At 30.9% G+C, this 23,402-nt stretch overlaps 4 non-coding genes and 1 pseudogene across 4 annotated transcripts; 3 read left to right on the forward strand and 2 right to left on the reverse strand.

The window, feature by feature from the left end:
- Positions 1–105: 105 nt before the first annotated feature.
- On the reverse strand, positions 106–176 carry TRNAG-GCC. The gene has a single exon. It is a non-coding gene; the product is annotated as a tRNA-Gly (tRNA).
- A 9,353-nt stretch (positions 177–9,529) lies between these two features.
- On the forward strand, positions 9,530–9,724 carry LOC114074536. The gene has a single exon (XR_003574962.1). It is a non-coding gene; the product is annotated as a U2 spliceosomal RNA (small nuclear RNA).
- A 1,928-nt stretch (positions 9,725–11,652) lies between these two features.
- Positions 11,653–11,847, forward strand: LOC114074533. The gene has a single exon (XR_003574959.1). It is a non-coding gene; the product is annotated as a U2 spliceosomal RNA (small nuclear RNA).
- Positions 11,848–18,762: 6,915 nt separating this feature from the next.
- On the forward strand, positions 18,763–18,925 carry LOC114074539 (annotated as a pseudogene).
- A 952-nt stretch (positions 18,926–19,877) lies between these two features.
- On the reverse strand, positions 19,878–19,948 carry TRNAG-GCC. Its single transcript has one exon. It is a non-coding gene; the product is annotated as a tRNA-Gly (tRNA).
- Between the last annotated feature and the right edge of the window lie 3,454 nt (positions 19,949–23,402).

Here is a 23,402-nt window from a genome sequence, read left to right on the forward strand (position 1 = left end):
CAAAATAGAGGCTCAGATGTGCTATTTTGTCGTCATATATCAGAGACATGGTGAAGACCCAAGTTTTCACATTTGCACAATAATCTTCATGGCACTCCCAGCTAATGCACCAGCCGGGAATCGAACCCGGGTCTGTACCGTGGCAGGGTACTATTCTACCACTAGACCACTGGTGCTAGATATTATAAATATCCAAAGTTGAATATGGAATTAATACTGGCTGATTCAACTAGTGCTTCTATGAATGATGATCCATCAAAGACTTTTCGTCTATGTTACGAGTCTTAGAATGTCACAATCTGAGGCGGATTCAAAATTTGAAGGTTGTGGGTGTCATACGTTATGTTCATCAAATTGATCAAATATTAACCTATTTTTGGCCTTGTAAATAGCAATTTGAGACGAATTTATTTTGTTATTCGTCCTTTCAGTTTATGAGATAAATAAATTCAACAAAAAAATTAAGATTGCACGGAGAATACTTTTTTTCAATAATATAGTATTTACATGATATAAAAGAAGATATAATTTATTTAAATTGCACTTGGCGAGTTTTCTTATTCCAAAAAACTCAACGATGACATAATTATTTATATTTATAAAAATTTCACGTTTTATGTAACAAACTAAATATAAAGAGCTCGCAAAATTTCACATACATTATTTCAATGACATAGACGAAGTACTGACTCACACTATGACAATGTAAAAATGCCAAACAAAAATCAAATGTGATTTCAATAAGATTTTTATGTAGTCATTTATTGCAACACACATTTTATTTTATAAACTAAAACTTTCAAAAAGATTTAAATTATCACAGTTCAAAAAAATTTTCCGTACGCATCCAAATGTTTAAGATAATAGAACAAAGAATAAGAGAAACTCATAGCCGAGTACTTTATGAAATTTGGACGAAGAGTGACTAGATCTAGTTGGAAGAAGAAAAATATTACTCCCCATCAGAATTACAACACTTTTGAAATTTATATCCTAAAATAAATCTTAAATATTTGTGTGACTATAACTTATTTTATTAAGGTAAAATAATAATTTATAGTATAAAATAAATCTTGAATATTTGTGCGACTATAAATTATTTCGTTAAGGTAAAAATAATAATTTAAAACTTAGTTATTTTTAATAATAATAAATAATATTTTTGAAAATAGACTAAAACGAAAAATGTGTCACATAAATTCATGCTTAAAATAGAAAAGGAAGAAAAAGAAAATCAATAAAAATTACAACAAAAATGTTAGCAAATTTACGCCTATAAAACAAAAAAATGTAAAAGGGGATACTATGTAGATTATTTATGGGGCTACTAATACGGAAATGAGCAGTAAAATTTTAAATAAAAGATGTGCCCATTAGAATCGAATACGCAACTTTAAATTTCAAAAAACACGACAATGCAAAGTGACAAGAGGTAACCAAAGTACCAAGATAATATTTCAGATATACCACTAGGTAAAAATAGTACAAGTACAAGTTTATACACAAACCTCAACGCTTTAGCAAAGAAACAGTCCAACACGACTTCAAGAGTTCAAACTGTTGACCAACTAATGTATGAAGGTCCTCAACTTGTTCACGAGTATATACAACCTTAAAAATACAATTAAATAACTTATTTAATTCCTAGTATCTCAATAATGTCGAAGTAAAATAGGATAATCATCATAAGTAATCCTAGCCTCTACAAATACGACTAAGCTCCCAAAACAGTGAATCTGTCCAACAAAAGTACTTCAGGTCGCAACTTAGTTTTGAAACAGGAAACGATAAAACTGGACTTTATATCCTTCATAAAAGATGTAGGTACATCTATTAATCTTTAAAATAATCAAGAATCACCTCAAAATATATTTTGTACAAAAAGATATAATCAAAACACTAACAGTTGAACAAACATGATTTCTAATTCTAGAAGTTGGACAGAACTTGTCCTATGTTGCGTCCCATATTTCGAATCCATAAAAGCAAAATTAGAGTTTTTCATATGCATAAGAGTTGTAGAATTACGAATTAGATTTCCAAAATCATATTTATTCAATGCAAACTAAGTTCTATCGAAAGAGATATGCATAAAATACCAAACATTACCCAGTTCAGAAGCAGATTTCGTCACTTACCAAAAAGGAAGTGTGTGTGTGTTGGATTCAAGCCAAAAGGACCTAGTTTTTATTTTGATGTTGAAAAATCAACTGTTTAGATAATGTTATAATGTTCTTAGACTTGAGGGAAACAAATTCAATCAAAAGGGAGTATAAAAATATATAGCTAGAAATGTGATCCTCATCACATGTACACATGTCCTTCATAGGTGCTGCCCAAATAAAAGTTGGTTGCCCAAAAAACATACATATATAACTATATGTATATACCTGATTCCATAACTTTCAATTCATATGTAATTCTAATTAGTCAATTTACATAAATACTCCTGTACAATACCTTAAACTACGATAACAATTTATGTTAAGCACGTTTTCAATTATCACAAAATTTCAAGTTCCCAAAATAAGAATAAAACACATTATAGTAATTAAGAAATGATGTATTGACATAAAAATCTTGTTCTAGCATATTAGGATGTTACAGATCTCATCTTTTTATTATGTTGAAAATGTAAGAAAAATGAAATCAAGAAGTTACAATTACAAAGTCCTAACATATTCTTGATCTAGTTCCCCAATTTTTTTTCCGTATATTGATCTTTGTTTTTTTTTGTTTGTATCATCGAGACACACGAAGAGTTAGTCATATTGTGTGATTCAAATTTAAAAGACTTCATAAGAGATTTTTAGTGAATAGCAAACACTATACAACATTTATAACATAAAATAATGACAGATAACAAAATCGAATAAGGCATAGATGCCAGAATTGTCAAACTACTTTTGATATGAAAAAAAGATTTTGAATAGTGATAGACTTGAAGTGGATATCAACAATAATGATGCCTCTCTACTTTTGTTTAAGAAGAAAACTCATGAATATTGACAGTCTTGTGGGGATATCAACAAGATCTTACACAATTATGTATTAATTTTGTTTTCCTTCTATTTTTAAAGATTAAAGTCGTAATGATATGTGTATTGTATTATTTCTTTCTTTTTCATTTCTTTCTTTCTTGTCTGTCTTTATGATGTCTCTTAAGTTTAATTTTATACCAACTTCTGATTGGTGTAAGTTTATAATTTCTTTTAGTTCAAACTAATATTTTAAAATGCTAGAGTAACTAATATTTTCCTAAATCAATTATTAATTTGTTTTAAGGGTAATAAGTTGGGGTCTAAGATGAAGCCAATCAGTTTCACAATTAGAAAATAAGTTAGGGCTTCGAAAGAAAGGAGAAAAGAGGAGAAGGGAGAAGAAAACGCAAGAACACCAAGACTTCGTTGCGTGGATTTCGTCGAGGGTGATCCCTTTGAGGTATGTGAGATCTTTTTTGTTGGGTTACATCACCCACACATCAATTTTTTCAGTTCAGTGAAATTGAGGATTTATTTCATGTTAGGAGTTAAGTTCTTGGAAGAACGTTATATTTCTTGTTGATTGGATTGTTGGCTGTCATTCTTGTTTAGATACTTGTTCATTCGAGTTATTTTGAGTTGTATTCAATAGTTATTGATAGTACCAATGGTCCTAATCATTTAGTGAAAGATCTAGGAAGTTTTGGAGAGTTTAGAGATGGAAAACGAGTTGAAAAATTCGTCAGACGTACCTGGATAGGGGCAGACGCGCCGCACCTACAGTGCACCAGAAATTGGCCTCAGTCAACCAAGGCCTGGCGCGGAGCACCACCAATGCGCAAGAATCTGGCCTAAGTCAACTTAGGCTGGCGCAGCGCACCACCAGTACGCCGGACCCGACGTTTTTCATCTAGTTTTCGTAATTTAGCCCTTTAAAGTCCTTTCAAGGTACATTAACATCCTCCAATGAATTCTAATCACTTCAAATGATATCTAAGTACCTAGAAATCATCTAGAACTCAAATTAAAACCTTGAATCCAGAATCCATTCAATGAAAGTTAAGATCAATGTCAAGGAAGTTAAGAGTCAAGTCTAAGGTTGATAAGTAAGTTAAAGTTAAGTTATTAAAGTTTTTCAAGTGTCTTAATTGAACATTTTAACTTTGTTTAAGAATCAAGTTTCAAGTCAAGAAAGAGTAAAGAGTTGAGTTAAATTCTTAAAAGCTACAAGGGAACTAAGTATTCTCTAAGAGTTAAGTTTCAAGTAAGCAAAGAGTATCAAGTTGAGTTTAGTTCTCAAGAGTTATAAGAGAACTAAGTAGTCTCTCAAATCTTAAACTAAAATATTTTCAAACTTTTGAGAAAGAAAGGAAGCTAGACTTCCACAGAGCCTATCACTAGTTTTAATAGAAGAAAGAGGAAACTATGCTTTCCAAGAGAGTTTTTTAAAAGCTAAATTTTGAGCACTTATCTCGAATCACAAAATTAGTATGTTTTAAAAATATAAGAGCCAATATATATATATATATATATGTACATATATATATATATATATATACATATATATATACATATGTTTATGTACATATATATGTATATGTACATATATATGTATATATACATATACATATATATGTACATATATATGTACATATATATACATATATATATACATATATATATACATATACACATATATACCTATACATATATATATATATATACATATATATACATATATATATATATATATACATATATATACATATATATATATACATATACATATATTGTCACGACCCAAAACGGGTCGCGAGTGGCACCCACACTTATCCTACTATGTGAGCGAACCAACCAATTCAATTCCCAACTTTTCAACNCGATGTGGAGATACGAGTTCAGATTAACTCAAGTCTCCATGTAAACTATGTAGCCATCATGGGTAGAAAAGGGTCATACTTTTTAGATGAACCCTCTTCATAGTTTACTAGTGGATCCATTAGGCAGTTTAGGTCCTATAATCTGAAAAAGTTTGGATGACCACACATCATGGGCCGAGTAACGCTGTATCATCACTATAGCTCTTAAGTGATGGTTGTCGGTTAGAGAAGCTCCCATATAAGTATTGTATTTTCATATACATTAGTTATTTGTAATTTTAAATAAATCTCAGATATTTTTTGTATACATGTATACATTCAGAGTTTACAATATGCTTTCAGTAAGTATTTCTTCATATTGCAATCACTTTTAAATTGTTTATATTGAATAAGAGTAAGTAGATCATGAGTTGAGCAGAGCCAAGGTAAGTGTTCTTTCTTACTCCTTTTCAAGTCTAATTGTTGTTTAGCTTTCCAACTCGCATACTCGTACATTCAATGTACTGATGCCAGTTGGTCTGCATCATTTCATGATGCAAAGCAGGTAACCTGGATCAACACGCAACGCACCGTTGATCCAGTTGAGCACTCCACAGTCACTTGGTGAGCCTCCTTGCATTCCGGAGGACATCCCTTTTATTTCTTTTCTAGCTTAGTCCATTAGGATGTCGTGGGTTCTGTCCCAACATCCCTCTTCAGTCAGTTTAGAGGCTCCGTAGACTGTTAGAAATTCAGTTTGGAGTTAATTTACTTGTTGAGACTCAAGTCCTTGTTGGCTAGATTAATTTATGAAGTATTTGTTTTAAATATGCTTAATTCTTATTTAAGTTGAGTTTATTCTTCCTCTGAGTTAAGTAAGTCAGGCCAAGGGTTCGCTTGGGGGCAAGAAATGATCTCCGAGTGCCGGTCTCGCCCAGGGTGTAAGCTCGGGCGTGACATTTGTTATGTAAGTTATAAAAACTATCGAGAAAATGCATGTAAAAATTATATACACAAAAAATAAATATTTATATTATTTAAAATAATTGAGACATGATTATTGTTATACGTATTATAAAGAAAGGATATAACTTACTTTTTCATCATAAGATCAAGTTGTATTTAATTTCATATGACTCCATAATAATTGTTTATTATATTTCTACAAAATTCAATTCATTAAACATAAGTACAATTCATATTATGTTAGAGAAGGGTGAAAAAGATCGAAATGAATAAAGTCAATTTAATTACTCAAATAAATGATATAAAGTATTACTAATATTAGTTTATTTTTTATACTGAGGGAAATATAAATTACTCGCTATTTAATTGTTATAACATGCATTACTTATTTACAATAAAAATATATATTAATTTTAATAAACAAACTCAGTATGTCTAATCTTTTTTCAAAGTGTATTTATTTATTTCTTCTTCTTCTGTTGCTTTTTTATTTTTTACTTTGAAAATTGTATATTTATGTTATGAATTCATTTTAAAATCGTTATAAATTACAAGAATGTTCCTTCACTTCTAAAAAAGATAATTACATGTAAAAAAATAATGATTTTTTTCCTATGGAACCAAATTATACATCTACACATTTATAGGAAGGTAATCATGTATAATATAATTATTTTATTTTATATTATTTTCATGTAAGAAGAAATCCTCAAAAAGTATTTAAAATTTTCAATTAAAATTCACACACACGCACGCACATGCACACAAACGCACATGCACACCCACAAAAGATAAGATAAAGACATTATTATATATATAATACCTCTATTTAAATAATATTTAGTGTATTATTTATATTTTGCATGCTCTCGCGAAGCGGGGATGAGTTCAGTTGTGTATAACTAAAGAACAAATATTATTATCATTCTTAGTGTTGAAGTAACGTTTTTTAGCACTAGTATTGATTTAATTTTAATTTGAGTTTTGTTAGAGTAACTAATATCTATGGACTATAACCTTGATTGGACCATTCGAAATTCAAGTCTCAAAAACTAGAAATAATATGATAAAAGATAAAAAAAAAAAACTATGAAAACGTATAAGAAATATTTTAAAAATTAAAAGAAATAAATACTTTTATGTATAACAAATTATAATTGTAAAAATTATATATATAATGTCGGGTTGGTTTGATCTCGAAGGTGAAACAAAACAAATCAAGTATAGTTGTCGAATTGACCGAAAACCATAATTGACATTGCAAACTACAAATATCTTCCTTTTTAAGTTTAAGCCTGGACTCATGGTTCATTTTATTTAATAAAAGAATGGGCTCCTGAACGGATCCACATATAAATATACCAAAAAAAGAGCTGGTCGGCCCAAAAGTGGTCAGACCAAGTGAATATAAAAGAACCCTAAATGATAGGGTTTTCTGATTTGTGCTCTCTGCCTCTTCTTCTCCTTGTTATCATCGCCTCTATGGAGATGTTCTCTCTTGTGCTCCCTAACTGTAGCTTCTTCCCCCTTTGATTATGAGGGATTAACAGTCTCTACCTTGATGTTGGTGCTATTGTTATTGTTGTTGAGATCAACTTTCAAAGGTTCTTTTTTTTTAGCAATCTAACTTCTTCTTTGAATAGTTTGTCAATCGACTCTGAAAGGTTCATTTTTTAGCCATCTGGCTTCTTCATTATTTCGTTTCTCAACTGACTCTGCTTTTTGTTTGAAGGTGTACTAGAAATTATTAAGTATTGGGAAACATGGCGGAGATGAAACAAAATTAATGTTGAGATTTTATATGCAAAATCCAACTAATTCAAGATTGAGGTATTATTGCAGTTGTTGAATTTCTATTTCTATATTATTACTATACTGTATTTTCTTAGAAAGGAAAAAAAGGATAATGTACTAGCTAGGCTAATCTTATTTGCATCAATTTCAGGATCCAAAATAGAGTAGAAAATTCTAAAACTGCGAGCAGCATTACATGTGAAAAAGAATTCAGACTCCATTGTTCTTGGCTGACCTCAAGTTTGGAATCTTCTATTTCAAGAGACAGTTGCAACTCTTTGGATAACTACAAAAGTTTAACTACTGATGGTAATAATACTAATACTTAGTTTCATTCTATTTTTTTCTCCTGTTTAAGAGTATGATGATATATGTTTAATTCGTTCGGTTAAGTGTCCACTCTTTCGTCAAATTTCTTTCTACGCCTATATTGACTACTTGTTTTATGCTTTTTTAGTCATTGTTCTCTAATTTTGTTGTATAGTGTTGCTTCAATTAATTAATTATAGGAAGAAGATAGTCGAATTTGCTTAATAGAAATGTTAAAGAAAAGGCATTTCATAAGGTTTGTTTAACTCAAAATTATAAGAGATTCATAAAAATTAGGTGATACACTTTCTCATAAGATCAGTGTAGTAATTGCTTATGGACTTTAAAGTTGTCAAGTCATTACATTGAATGAAGAACTGAATGTTGTCATTACCAATATACTTCCATTTTCCCTGAAAATATATCAATTAAATCTTGAGTAATGAAATTTAAGATTCAGCGAGCAAGTATCATCTATTTGTTTGGTGAATCTCACGAAATTATAAATTGGAAAACCTACATGATTACCTATTTGGTGGAAGGTGATTCGGAGTTGTGAGATACAACCTCTTCTGTTTCTCTTGTTAATCCTAGTGAAAGTGATTTAACTACTACATTGGCTCGCACAAATTTTAATTAATCAGCTTATTGAAATTTTAGATATATTAGAACCTTAAATTTGATAATGGCAGGATTTGTGTTGAGTGAGGCTCAGAGTATTATTGCTCTTAATCTTTTTTACCACTTATAGAATCAGAAGGATTGAATTAATAAGAATTCAAAAGAGCAGGTGAAGATTAGGAGAAAAATGTTGTTTGATTAGGAGGTTGAATGTCTAGCATTCAGATGTAAACATAGTTTTGCCAGAGGTTTTGAAGCTTGCCCAAAATGGACTACATTGATCAAAAGGAAGAAGTGGTTGTCCACTTTTTCCAAGCTTCAAAACCTCTGCCAAAACTCAGTTTACAATCAACTGAACTCTAGACATTCAACTACCGAGTTAAACAATACTCTTCTCCTAATCTTCACCTGCTCTTCTGCATGATTAGTTCGAGCCTTCTGATTCTCCAACTGGTCAAAGAGATCAAGGACAATAATACTATGAGTCTCACTCAACATAAATCTTCCCGTTACCAAGTCTGGGCTTCTAATTATATCTCTAATATATCTAAACTTCCAGTAAGGTGATTCATTGAAATTTGTGAAAGTCGATTTAGTAGTTGAATCCTTTTCACCAGCATCAACAAGAGAAACAGAAGAGGCCGAGTCCAACTCCAACAATTCGTCTTCACCTTCTACCAAATGGGTCCTCATGTAGGTTTTTCAATTCATGATTTCGTGAGATTCATCAGAAAAATGATCTTGCTACCTTAATAATAAGTTCCATCAATTAAGATTAAATTAATATTTTTTTAAGGAAAAAATGGAATACTGATATCATCAAAATCTGAAATGGCAAAGAAAAAAAGAGAAAAAAAGGAATAAGCTAAATATCTGTATTATTATCATCAGTAGTTAAACTTCTATAGCTATCTAAAAATTTGTAACCAGTGTTCTCAAAAACTTCATGTCGCAAATTAAATGGCATATAAAATAGCCCCACGAATCACATAGAAAATCATACATTTCTCGGCTTTTTGACTAAGATCAAGTGTAGTATTTCTTCTTATCAGTTTAATATATGAATGTGAGTCATTGACTCACACAATATTAACTCTATTTTTTAAGGGGAGAGGTTCACCACGATAGCTTGCTATCGTGACCTTCAAGAGTCGCCTTGATGTTGCATTATTGTCTTGGCCTAGCTCGCCCCACCAAGTCTAACTCTAAAAACTTTTGTTTCATAACAGTACACAATTTGTCCCTTCTAATATTGGGAAATTTGATCCACCAAGTCGCCTTCTCTATTTCTCATTCCAAGTAACATTTTTTAACTAAAATCAATTACTTAACTAAATGTTGACCCTATATATAGTTTTATCACATTCAGTATGATGATCCGATATATAATCGGACCGAATTTGATTTCTCATCTTGTAATCTCCAACAACATTAAAAAATAATAACGAAAAAAGAGGAAAGAGAGAGACTCAACTTTAAAACTTTTGTTTCATAATAGTACACAATTTATCCCTTCTAATATTGGGAAATTTAATCCACCAAGTCGCCTTCTCTATTTCTCATTCCAAGTAACATTTTTTAACTAAAATCAGTTACTTAACTAAATGGTGACCCTATATATAGTTTTACCACATTCAGTATGATGATCCGATATATAATAGGACCGAATTTGATTTCTCATCTTGTAATCTCCAACAACATTAAAAATAATAACGGAAAAAGAGGAAAGAGAGAGACTCAACTCTAAAAACTTTTGTTTCATAATAGTACACAATTTGTCCCTTCTAATATTGGGAAATTTGATCCACCAAGTCGCCTTCTCTATTTCTCATTCCAAGTAACATTTTTTTAACTAAAATCAGTTACTTAACTAAATGGTGACCCTATATATAGTTTTACCACATTCAGTATGATGATCCGATATATAATCGGACCGGATTTGATTTTCAATCTTGTAATCTCCAACAACATTAAAAATAATAATGGAAAAAGAGGGGCTTAGATGCACAATTTTGTCATCTATTTATCAGACAAGGTAAGGACCCAAAGTTCTTATTAACTGTGGTGCAATTTATCTTCACAGCACTCAGACAATGCATCAGCCGGGAATTGAACCCGGTTCTGTACTGTGGCAGGGTGTTATTCTACCACTAGACCACTGATGCTTGATGCTTTGAAAATACCATTTTACCTACGTACTAGCAAAGTAACACCCCTAATATAAGATCAAGTATAATATCTGTTCATCTCAATATAATACGTTAACTCTATTTTTGAGGGGATGTCCATACATTAGCTTGCTATTGGGATTCGGGACCTTCAAGCGTCGTTTGTCATTGCACTACTGTAAATTTAATTGTAAAGATTACTTTACATTCTCACTTATCAATTTTTTGGGAACTATAAAAGGTCATTCTCAAAAGATTCAATTTGTGTTATTTATTGACAAATCTTTAAAGATTCATGAAAAATAATTTGTGTTTCTTAAACATCTGTTCACAACAAAGGAATATGAGGGAAAGGTCCATCACGGTAGCTTGCTATCAGGACATTTAAACGTCGCCTAGGTGTTGCATTACTTGCCTTGGCTTGGCACACCCCACCAATTCTAATTATAAAACCTTTCTTTCAATTGTTTGTTGAAGGAGTCTCTTCGAGATCTACGACAAAGATATTAGTAGTTAGGATTTTTGTAAAGTTATTATTAACTAACCTTTAACATTTTTGACCAAGATTGATACATTGTGGTGGAAAATGTTATGTCAACAAATTGAAATTTACATTTCTTGTTTTCTAACTTATTTTGGAGTAATGAACCTTAGGTAAACTTGTTCTATCCAGAAGACTTTTATAAGCCATCTGTAATAATTGATACTTAGCAAATTTCAGCAACATTGTTGAAACTATTTTGCAGCCAACAAAACGTAAATTGTTTCATTCACTACTCTTTGATCAAATGGAATTATAGATGATTAATGGAATTGAATTAGTTTAATATATAAAATCAGAGAAGATGGTTACTATTTAGTATTAGAAGCTCTTCTAGTCCCATACTGACTGGAATGATTGATTTTATGTAACAAGTAACATATAAAATAGCGCGGCATAACACATGGAAAACCATACCTTTCTCGGCCTTTTGACCAAGATCAAATGTAGTATCTGTTCCTTATCAGTTTAATATCTGATATGTGAGTCATCGATTCACACGATATTAACTCTATTTTTAAGGGGGAGGTTCACCATGGTAGCTTGCTATTGGGACCTTCATGAATGGCCTTGGTGTTGCACTACTGCCTCGGCCTGGCTCATCTCACCAATTCTAGTTCTAAAAACCTTTGATTTCATAGCAGTACAGAATTTTGGGCAGTTTGATACATAAGAGCTCTCTATGCCATTCCAAGTTGCACATTTTAATTAAAATCATATACGAACTAATATTAGCTATAACTTATAAAATCTTGAGAGTTAGAATAAAGTTTCAACCTAGCATTTGGCACCTTTTTTTCCAGTAAGATGTACTGTACTACTACTGAAGATAATGGTGACCTATAACGTGTAATACTAGTGAGTTCAATCTCCCATCTTGTAATCTCTAACGACATTTAAAAATAATAGTGGAAAAAGAGAGGGCTCAGATGCGTTGTTTTTTTTATCGTCTGTTATCAGACAAGGTGAGGACCCCAAAGTTCTCATAGGCTACACAATTTATCTTCACAGCACTCGAATAATGCACCAGCCAGGAATCAAACCTGGGCTGTACCGTGGCAGGGTACTAGTCTACTACTAGATCACCGGTGCTAGATGTTTTAAGAAATCTATTTTATATAATTATGGCAAAGTGCCAACCCTAAAATATATGATGATATCATAAATTGAAACATAAGATTAAGTGTAGTAGATCTCTTTTTATCAATATAATGATATTAGTAAGAAACTACTGAGGTCGATGGGGATAACGATTGCTCTTATGAGTAGTTCCCTACTTAAACTACACCGTTCTGCCATGCGACCTGAAGCAATGTCCATTTCATTTCTACGACGCCTAGCATTGTTGACTCCAGAAGTTCTCAAATCTTGAGTATTTACAATCAAATTGAATGAAAAAGGTGGCAAATATGACTCATTGCCCAATGGAAAATTGCAGTTCTAAGAGCAATACTCTATTGCAGTTTCAATTGAGTATTGTTTTTTTTTTAAAAAAAAAAACCATTAATTTGTATGAATTTTTCGTTAGATCTATAAGCATCACTATATATGAAAATAACAAAGATGTCACATATTTTTTAAAAGATATATTCAATTGCAGTTCATGAATTTTTGGTGTTAATTTTATATTTTTTTTCATATTCTTCCTATTTTTTAATAATCAATTACTCATTTTAGGAATTTATCGAAAAAAAATAAAAACTAAACAAAATTGTTGAAAATCGGTCGGATAATTTATTTAAAAGTGGGTTGATTTATGGGTCGGATTAGGTGTTTATGAGTCCGAATATCTTTCCATTTCATATAAATGTCATGTGGTAATGTCAAAAATGACATGACAATTTCATGTGACATTTAAAGAAATGAAAAATGAGTTGGATACGTCAAACATGACAACTAACGCCCATAAGGGCATATTTGGACCAAAAGTTGGACGGCGAGCATATTAGTGAACCAAACTTTAAACGGAGGGTATATCTAGACCTTTTCGAATAGTTTAGGGGCATATTTAACCCTTTTCCCTAAAAATAATTCAGTTACACCCATTCGTCATTTTCTTTAATCGATGTAATTTTTGATACTCTTAGTAAAACTTCTGGCTACGCCACTGTCTAATGATACTTGCTTCAAAAACCACCAATGAGAATACTTTAAATAACATTGTGTCAATATTCTTTTGGTGCAAATACAAATTTATTACAGCAAAATTAATCCATCTTTGAAAATGGCTGAGGTATCAAGAATACTTTTGCTTGGTAACAAGAATTACTAAATATTCAAGAAGCAAAAAAGAATTTCACAAAAACATTTTAACGAATGTTTTGATTTGTGAAATAGTTTGCTTCTCTTAGTTGGTGTTAATAGGGTTGGAGAAGACTGAGCTAAATAAAACACTAATACTATAAAAATATTGGGAAAAGAAAACTATGTTCGTTTGCTTATAGTGTATTATGTTTGTCTTAGTTATGTACAAGTTAGTTTTTATGCATTGTTTGATTATTAAAATGGGAAAACTGCATAAATTTACTAGTTTACGCCTTAAGATTTCCGATATATAGTTTCAAATATTACTTCTTCTATCATATTTTGTGGTTAGGATACATGAGTCTAAATTCACGAGATACATGTATTTGTCAAATTTTAAAATCGAAATGCATATTTTATTTATTTAAATTAATTGGTTGTAACGGATTTCCTTAATTAGGAGATTTATCGATAAATTTCAAAATACATGAACGACTAATTTTGAAAATTTAAATCAATTAATTTCCTTAATATAACGCGAAAATCAAGAATTATATCTATGTTTAATTAATTTCATTTTATTATATTATTAATAAAGACAGACGCGTTTATCTTGGTCATGTAATCTGATTAGTTTCATTTTATTAGTCTTAAAATAATGAATTTATTATTTTGATGTATCTATTATTAACATATAATGTATTAAACCAACTAGACACTTAGATACATGAGTACTATAAAAGTACATTCATATGTATCATAGAAATATCTAGTATTAATTTCATGTATCTATTTATGTGATCTATATTAATTTCATGTATCTATTTATATGACCTAATATTATTTGATGTATCTTTATATGTATACTTTAATGCATCAAGTATCAATTTATCTACTTTAATTTATCTATATATCAAAAGAGAGAAAAAAACAACACGTGTCAGCAGCACAATTATTTTTTTTGTCCCAACCAAACATGAGAAAATTGGAAAATATTCCTTCATACGAAACACACCCTTAATCTTAATGAAATAATTAACTTAATTATACACTAATTTATTCAGTAAAACCAAATCCTTCGAGAAAAACCTTTATATATTCTTAGAGTATACTAAAATATATAAAAAATAAGGTCATTTAAAAATAACTTGAAAAATACTATATTTTTTTAATAAAATTAATTATTTTAAATACGGCGAAACTCAAAAATTAATATATATTTGTGGAGGTTCAAAATAGGGTGTCAACGATACTATGTTTGTTTTCTCAGATCCGTAGATTTTCTATAAACCTTTTTAGTGGACTAAAATCTATATATGTAATGAGAAAAAAAAATGAACATTCAAGGAAAATATAATTTTTGCAGTTATAATACAACTTCTAAATCAGCATGCCAACACAATTTAACCCTCGTACTTACATATAAACATAGGGCTTGTGCTATACGATAGAAACCACCAAAACCAAAATGTATAAATGTGTCCCTTGCTTACTCATTGTCTCAACCAATTCTCAATATATTTCTCAAATTGCATTTTCCTTTCTCTATTTGAAGATGGGACACTTCAAGCGTTTGTTTGCAACTTTCTTCCTTGTAACAATGCTGCTTTTGTCCACTGGTTTCTCTTCTTTCTTCACATTATTTAATTTTATCATATAATTTTATAATATTAGCTCTACGTCAAAACTTAGCTCAATGGAAGAAGATTGTCCAATTTATGTTAAGAGTCTTAGTCCTCTCGTTCATTCAATCACCTCCAATGTGAGAGTACTCTTTTTTCATAACCTTCCACATGCAAACCCAAACACGATCCGATACTAAAGCGTGAACAGTTTATTCGAAAGCCCGATATTATATGTTTTGATTCTAATATCACGATATATCAATTTTGGACTTAACACAACCCAAATATTAGCTAAAAGCACTATAATAAAAGAGACATTACCAAACACGATTGAAGCATGAACAGTTTATTTGGAAGCCCGATATTATATGTCTTGATTCTAATATCATGATATATGAAATTTGGACTTAACACAACGCCGGATATCATATGTTTTGATTCTAATATCATGATATGTCAATTTTGGACTTAATTAAGACAACCTAAAATTAGCTCAAAGCACTATAACAAAAGAGACATTACTCAAACACGATCCGATACTGAAGCATGAACACCTGCTATCATATGTTTTCATTCTAATATCATGATATATAAATTTTGGACTTAAGACAACCCAAATTAGCTCAAAGCACTATAACAAAAGAGACATTATGCAAACATGATCCGATACTATAGCATGAACAATTTATTCGAAAGCCCGATATCATATGCCTTACATTCTAATATCATGACCAGTGGCGAAGTCACATGCAATTCATCGGAAAATTATACTGCATAGCTAAATAAAATTATATTTTATGTATACATTTAACTTCTTTATATACCGACACTCCTTAGTTGAAATTCTGGCTCCACCATTGATCAGAATATATGAATTTTGGACTTAGCACAACCCAAAATTAACTCAATGCACTACACAACAAGGAGAGATTTAGTCACTTACATTTTTCGCGACATTTATATAGAGTATTGATTAAACTATACAGTTATATTAACTATCCCAGTTATCTCATCCACAGCCGATGTAGGAGTCTTCTTTCATCATTTATAACATGTGTTATGGACAAAAATTGTTCCACCGTTTGCCAGACTGAAGGCTTTATCGGCGGCAACTGTCGTGGCTTCCGTCGCCGTTGCTTTTGCACCAGAAACTGTTAGAACATATAATGTTTCTAAATGAATTACTCATCATCCATGATAAGTGATGATGTTATATCAATAAAAAGAGACTAGATAGTCTCATATTTATTACTCCCTCCATTCCATTTTATGTGAGATACTTTTACTTTTAAAACTTATGGTCCAAAATGAATGATAAAAATTTGTGTGGTTGTAAATCATTTCATTAAGGGTAATAGACATTTTATAGTGAAATTTTTACTTCATATAAAAATAGGTTATTCTTTTTTGGAATAACTAAAAAGGAAAGTAAATCACATAAATTGAGACAGAAAGAATATATATATGTGGTGCTTTTGTTACTATCCAAAATCTTATGTCAGGATTAATGTCTGAGGAGTTGTATAGTTCAAATCTATAATCAAATTTTAATCTTTATATCAATTGATGGGTCGAATCTCTATTTCAAATTTAAGATTGGTATCATAAGCTTTGTTAGTGGTAGAATTTCAAATTGATGACATGCGTCCAACTCATATATCTATTAATAAGAATATTATTAGAGAAGTGAAATGGTACATGCGTATATTTTATTTTATCTAAATAGAAAAACCTAAGATTTTACAAATTAAAGTTAAAAATTCAACTACGTAGCTGGTTACTAGGTTGAATTTATGATATTACAAGTCCTAGAGGAGTAAAAAGGGAATTTAATGACTAGGTTTAATAATTACGTCCTTAAATAATTCACATTAGCAAAACCCTAACTATATCAAAGCCGTAGCTAGAATGTTGATGGGGCTATGGAAATCCTACTTTTGCTGTCACTTTTACGATTTAAATGTGTTTCAAAATTTGGATGATATTGATTTCCGATCCTTTCTTTAAGACGAAGCATCTCAATCATGCCAGGAATGACGATAATTCCCAAAAAATTCTTGTTCACCAATGGAACCCTTCTATGGAAAAGGTTTCCTTGTATTGTTCTTCTTTACCAATAGTTCAACAAGTTGAACAAGTATAAAAACTTGATTGTCCTTCTAACAATAAACCATGCCATCACATATTATATTGTTGTTTCGATGGCTTGGTTATTATTGGGATTTATAATTACCTCAATAAACACTTACGATTGATCACAAATCACGCAGTGAAATTCTCGCGTTGAAAAGTGATTCCTGGAGATTGGCTCAAGTGGTTGAGCATATCCACCATCAATTAGCAGGTTATGACCTATGGGGTCGAGTCATGTTGGAGGATGAGTGAGATCATTATTGATCCAACTCGAAAGGGGGTCGGGAAAAAACAAAATGAAAAAAAAAATTACATGTAAAGGACGTCCTATTTTACCACTAGACCGCTGGTGCTTATCGATTTTATTATTCCATTAACTTATTAATTTGTCAAGTCTCAACTATTTGATATCAATAAAATTGCATATGTAAAGTCCCATCATTGTTGAACCATTTTCACTTTAATGTGGTTGCAAGACAAATTAAGATGCACTACATACAATAGTCAATTGAGGTTGATTTCTATGTGTATTGGTAATTTAAAATAGAAATTTACAATATTTGATATCTAAAAGAAAACTATAAAATACTCCATCTATTTCATGAATTTGTGAGGCAATGCAGATTTATTAGGAAAAAATGTTTAAAGATATAATTTAAACTATATTTTTCACTAATGTCTTCTGTGAAATAAAAAATATAACTTTGTAAGTAGTGCAATTTATCTCCTATAAACTATATAACTTCAATCTAACTACGCAGATTCACAAATAACTTTTTACCGAATACATTTTTTTACAAAACTCTCCAAAATACAAAACTTTTCCATTATGAGTTCTTCACTATTTGCTTAGTGGCGAAATTCATATGCTTATCATATCCACTAAAACTATTTGCATACAATCTCATAGCAATATTCTCGTGAACAAATATCATTTTAAAAAAACTTTTTACACGTGTTTCAAGCCTTCAATTTTGTATTCTTTGTTCATATATATTATCAAACCTTCATTTTACTGTTCTTCTTCATATAAATTTTTATCCTTTTGTATATATTTTCTAACTTTATAATTGGCACTCTATAATTAATATGAATCTTGATATTTGATATTTGCATACAATTGAAAGATATGGGACCAATGAGTAGTATAGAGGCAAGAACTTGTGAGTCACAGAGTCATATAGTTCTAAGGGGGGCATGTATTAGCAATATATACCAACTGTGCCTCTGTTTGCAAGACCGAAGGCTTCATCGGTGGTAACCGTCTTGGCCTTCGTCGTCGTCGTTGCTTTTGCACCAAAACCTGTTAGAAGAATGATCTTAATTTTATAAATATTGTTGTTGTATATATCAATAAAAAGAGACTACATAGTCTCATCATAAAAATATGGTATACATACAAAATTACTAGTGAATCTTGGAGAAAAGTATATAAGCTCTTCTAGTCCCACACTGATTGGAAAGACAGATTTTATGTTAACAAAATGACTTAAAACGGCGCGACATAACACATGGAAAGGCATACCTTTCTCAACCTTTTGGTTAAAATTTGATATGTGAGTCATTGACTAACATGATATTAACTCTATTTTTTGAGAGGGAAGGACTATTACGGTAGCTTGCTATTGGGACCTTCAATCATTGCCATGGTGTTGCACTATAACCTTGGCCTGTTGCACCCCACCAATTTTATTCCAAGATTTAGATAATTTCAATTGATATGTAATGTAATGTTCTTTTGTAAAGAATTGGTAGCCCCCTAAAGTTGGGACAATGTTTCACCTAGACAAATATATTTATCTTAGACACTTCATGTAATAATTCGTTGTGTCATTTTATCACCTTTTTTAATATCAGCAAAAATTACATGTGTGGATTACACGCGTGAATGATGATTGTCTTCTCCAAAGCCCCCACCCTCGATCATCTTCTCCAAACCACCCCCCGGCCCACAACCCCCAATCGCCTTCTCCAAATGCACTTCCTCTCAACCCCCAATCACCTTCTCCAAAACCCCCAAACAAACAAATCCCCGCTCTAATTTGAATTTCTTTTTTGGGGTCTGCAAAATACCCCCGGCTCCCTCACTTTGTTTTTTCCAAATATCTATGCCTTTTTGCATAAATTATCCCCAACCCACATCCGCATGCTACGCTTTTTCGAATTCACTCCACCATAAATTATTGAAATAAGTTTTTATCAATCTTTTCAAATTCACTTTGTCGTAAATATTAAATTCTTCCATAAAAGAATTTCACGAATGAGTTTATTCTTAAATTTTTAAAATATTTTTCATCATTGTTTTTGAAAGACCTTCATTTACAATGGGTGAAATTTAACTTGGTCATAATGGTGACTGAAAATGAGGAAAAGATGAAAAAAATAACTAAAAATTAACCCTTTCACGCAACTATCAACGAGTTTGTTGTACTCACTATGCCTTGTAAGTAAAAAGTGTTAAAATGACAGTTAGATTCTAGCTGAGGTGTCTACAATGAAAAGATGATTTTTTTTTCAGTACCAAAAAAAACAAAATAGAGGCTCAGATGTGCTATTTTGTCGTCATTTATCAGAGACATGGTGAAGACCCAAGTTTTCACATTTGCACAATAATCTTCATGGCACTCCCACAGCTATGCACCAGCCGGGAATCGAACCCGGGTCTGTACCGTGGCAGGGTACTATTCTACCACTAGACCATTGGTGCTTGATATTTTAAATATCCAATGTTGAATATAAAATCAACACTGGCTGATTCAACTAGTGCTTAAATGATGATCCATCAAAGACTTTTCGTATATGTTACGAGTCTTAGAATGTCACAATCAGAGGCGGATTCAAAATTTGAAGGTTGTGGGTGTCATACGTTAAGTTCATCAGACCTTGTAAATAGCAATTTGAGACGAATTTATTTTGTTATTTGTCCTTTCAATTTATGAGATAAATAAATTCAACAAAAAAATTACGATTTTGCACAAAGAATATTTCTTTTCAATACTATTAGTATTTACATGATATAAAAAAAAGATATAATTCATTTAAATTGCACTCGGCGAGTTTTCTTATTCCAAAAACTCAACGATGACATAGTTATTTATATTTATAAAAATTTCACATTTTATGTAACAAACTAAATATAAAGAGCTCGCGAAATTTCACATACATTATTTCAATGACATAGACGAAGTACTGACTCACACTATGACAATGTAAAATTGCCAAACAAAAATCAAATGTGATTTCAATAAGATTTTTATGTTGTCATTTATTGCAACACACATTTTATTTTATAAACTAAAACTTTCAAAAAGATTTAAATTATCACAGTTCAAAAAAAAATTTCGTACGCATCCAAATGTTTTAGATAATAGAACAAAGAATAAGAGAAACACATAGCCGAGTACTTTATGAAATTTTGACGAAGAGTGACTAGATCTAGTTGGAAGAAGAAAAATATTACTCCCCATCTGAATTACAACACTTTTGAAATTTATATCCTAAAATAAATATTAAATATTTGTGTGACTATAAATTATTTCTTTAAGGTAAAATAATAATTTATAGTGTAAAATAAATCTTGAATATTTGTGCGACTATAAATTATTTCGTTAAGATAAAAATAATAATTTAAAACTTAGTTATTTTTAATAATAATAAATAATATTTTTGAAAATAGACTAAAACGAGAAATGTGTCACATAAATTCATGCTTAAAATAGAAAAGGAAGAAAAAGAAAATCAATAAAAATTACAACAAAAATGTTAGCAAATTTACGCCTATATAACATAAAAATGTAAAAGGGGATACTATGTAGATTATTTATGGGGCTACTAATACCGAAATAAACAGTAAAATTTTAAATAAAAAATGTGTCCATTAGAATCGAATACGCAACGTTAAAGTTCAAAAAACATGAACTTTCACCACTTGTTGTTGGGGTCGCAAGTTTAATATTTATTATATATTATATATACACACATAAATATACGAAGTTTCAACCAAGTTCGCTGATTGGCGTGGCACCCCCTCCCTAACACATAGATCCTCCCCCGGTAACAATCGACGCTCCAACAATTTTTACACATTTTACAAATGTGGATTTAGAGTTGTCACCTTCAAGGACATTTGCACAAGTGGAGGAAGGTTTGGTTTGTCTTACATATTGCCCTGTAGATGAAATTGTTATATTTGGAAAGTTGGCATAGGGATATTTCCTTCTTGGATATGATCTTGTGGACAATAAAGTCTTTTTTGCCTATAGATTGCACGAGGTACTAATGTTGTTACAAGTAATTCAAATTTTATTGATCAATTCTTCAGATCTTATGAATTCTTTCTATTAAATGCTTACTAATGGAGATCTTGTAGCGATCCTTTTCGAGAGATATCACAACTTGACAAGAAATCTACTTTAATACTTGCGACATTTAAAAGAGATTAACGAATGACAACAAAATTTTAATCTAGTTGATGTGTTAGGTTCATAACGAATAATTTAGTTAAGGATGTGTATCTTGCCCACTTAAAAATTTAATTGAAGTCAAAATATATATTGCACGAAATGACAATAGTATTACCAACTTCCATGTAGCAAATATTAACATGTTCATGCCTCACAACACTGACAAAACATATAGTAAATTATTGTATATCAAGATTAGTTTACACTCCCCAAAAAGAGTAAAAACGTATAGCCATACTTATATTACAACTCATGGTGACATGACCAAATCAACCCTCAAAATCTCATGTAAATATACAAATCATAGATCGTGCACAAGTCTCAAGGTTCATACAAAATATACATATGCCTATATGCAAATGTGATCTTCCTTAAGGCTCTCAAAATCTCCATCTCCAATGGTCAGCTTCATGCATCATCTCGAATGTTCCCTACGATTAAAAAACTATCGCTAAGCATATAGCTTAGTGGTGCAAAAACTAAGATCCAGAGCCTTAGACTCACCAAGTTATCATTCTCAAGTCAAGGGCAGTAAAATTGAAATATAATTAGTAAATCAAGTAAATAATATACAAATAGTATCAAGTTGGATAATTAAAGCTTCAAATGTCAATAACGCTCGTAGCACCATTTTCCAAGATGTTTAATAATATGACTCGCCCAATATATACATCATGTCGTCACACCAAGCGCGAGCATAATCAAGAAGGGTCAAAGCCCAATAATCAAGAGAACCAAGAACCATATTAAAAATGCTTTCTTGTTCGTACTTAAAATGGACACTCCCATACTTAAGATGAACTAAAAATCCAGAGTCAAGATAGAAAATGACCCGAATCAAGAGGCATTTCAATATTGACAAAGTCACAGCCATAAGAAGAACAAAGTCCTAGCAAGAATGTCAAATGATCAAACAATCTGTATAAGTGGGCGAGTTACACAAGAGTCCTTAACATCACAAATGACAAGAACACGACAATGCAAAGTGACAAGAGGTAACCAAAGTACCAAGATAATATTTCAGATATACCATTAGATAAAAATAGTACAAGTACATGTTTATACAAAAATCTCAACGCTTTAGCAAAGAAACAGTCCAACACGACTTCAAGAGTTCAAATCGTTGACCAACCAATGTATGAAGGTCCTCAACTTGTCACGAGTATATATAACCTTAAAAATACAATTAAATAACTTATTTAATTCCTAGTATATCAATAACGTCTAACTAAAACAGGATAATCATCATAAGTAAGCCTAGCCTGTACAAATACGACTAAGCTCCCAAAACAGTGAATCTGTCCAACAAAAGTACTTCAGGTCGCAACTTAGTTTTGAAACAGGAAACGGCAAAAATGGACTTTATATCCTTCATAAAAGATGTAGGTACATCTATTAATCTTGAAAATAATCAAGAATCACCTCAAAATACGTTTTGTACAAAAAGATATAATCAAAACACTAACAGTTGAACAAACATGATTTCTAATTCTAGAAGTTGGTCAAAACTTGTCCTATGTTGCGTCCCATATTTCGAATCCATAAAAGCAAAATTAGAGTTTTTCATAAGCATAAGAGTTGTAGAATTACAAATTAGATTTCCAAATCATATTTATTTAATGCAAACTAAGTTCTATCGAAAGAGATATGCATAAAATACCAAACATTACCCAGTTCAGAAGCAGATTTCGTCACTTA

Source organism: Solanum pennellii, chromosome 10 (genome assembly GCF_001406875.1).
Source record: "Solanum pennellii chromosome 10, SPENNV200".
Taxonomy (NCBI): Eukaryota; Viridiplantae; Streptophyta; class Magnoliopsida; order Solanales; family Solanaceae; genus Solanum; species Solanum pennellii.